The following is a 1,589-nucleotide window of genomic DNA, read 5'->3' as shown; positions in this document are numbered from 1 at the left end:
GGGAAGGGTCCAGGCCTGGGAACGGGAGGCAGGAGGGGAGCAGCCGTACACGGGTGGTCTTCCAACTGCTCCGTGTTCTGCATGCACTAGCACTCACGGTTCCCAGGTGAGACTGAGGAGAGGAGGCCTGGTGGGACAGGCTCTTCTCCAAGGTTCTACAGACCGGACACTTGGGCTCAGAGAGGTTGGGTCACTTGCCCAAGGTCACACAGCAAGCACACATATGTGGATTGGACATCACTCTCCCAGCTCCTGTGCCTGGAGAGCTTGGGAGTGGGGCCTGGAGGGATGAAGGCAGCTCCTGTGCCCCCCGGCCCCCCAGCCCCTCCTCATTGTGTCCCTGCTCCTGGCGGGACCTCCTCACCATTCACTGTGGCAGGGATGGGGATGACCAGTCCTGGCTGTGGACCCCCTGCCCAGCATCAGACAAGCGTGGAGGCAAGGGCAGATCCCAGCACGGGAGTGGAAGAGTCCAGAGGTGAGGGAGATGTCCTGTGCCAGCTGCACCCACAGATGCCCGCTGGCACGTCCCCCCTGCCCGCAGTGTTCGCCCCACCTGGCCTAGCCTGGCGCTGGGCTGCGCACATAGTGGGTGAGCACCAGGTGCTCCCTAAGTGAATGGACCGATGGGTGGGTGGACACGAAGAGGGAGGGCTTGGGGTTGAGGGGGAGGGGCGGGTCCCAGCCCTGTACTCTGCACCACCTGTCCAGGGGGACCGGGGGGTCCCCAAGACTCGGGGCTTCCACTGCTAAGACCGGGATGCAGTGGTCACCCTATTTGTGACTCAGCCAGCGAGTGTCTGTCTTCTCCTGCTCTGAACCAGGGGTCAGAGCAGCTGCCCCCCAGGGGTGCGCCTGTGAGCCTCCCGCGTCCACAGAGAGGGGGAGACCCCGAGTCCATCATGATCCAAATAGAAAGGACCCCTCAGTCAATGATCAAACCCCATCTCGGCCGGGAAACGCCACCCCTGCCCCCCAAACACACACACTCCTGAGCCCCAGGTTAAGGCATTCCTGTGCCAGGAGTCCTCCAACCCACCTTGCTGACAGAGGTCTCAAGGCAAAGGCCCAAGCGTGGCCTTCAGTCCTGGCTACTGTATGGGATGGGGCCCAGGGCCCATCCCCACAGGACTTGGGGACCAGTGTGGTTCCCCCATCCCCACCTGTGGCTTTGCGGCCTCGGGGGTCTTATCAGTTGCTCCGTAATTGAAAGTGATTTGTTTGGGCTGAAAATAATCTGTTTTGGAGGCTAATTTAATTATCTACCGGAGGGAGGGGGGGCTTGCTACCTGCCCCCCCAGGCTGCTCACCATTACCATCCATTACCATAAAGATCTTCTTCAAAGGGCAGCCCCTCCCCCAGGCCAGCCCGTTAAGGGCAGGGCTGAGGCACCAAGGGCGGCAATAAACTTTCTGCTGTTAAATGACAGCCGAAGTGTCAGACACATGTGAGGCAAGCGGGGCCCAGGCCTCCGTGTTTATCAGGGTGAGATGCCTGCTAATTGGAAACCCAGGTCTCTGTAGGGTTTTCCACAGTCCTGCCCATTCTCCACCACCAGACCCTACAGGAAGCACCCAGGTGACTGACC

The sequence above is a fragment of the Giraffa tippelskirchi genome, chromosome 10 (genome assembly GCF_054371585.1).
Source record: "Giraffa tippelskirchi isolate mGirTip1 chromosome 10, T2T-mGirTip1v1.2.pri, whole genome shotgun sequence".
NCBI lineage: Eukaryota > Metazoa > Chordata > Mammalia > Artiodactyla > Giraffidae > Giraffa > Giraffa tippelskirchi.
Note: the sequence above shows the minus strand (reverse complement) of the source record.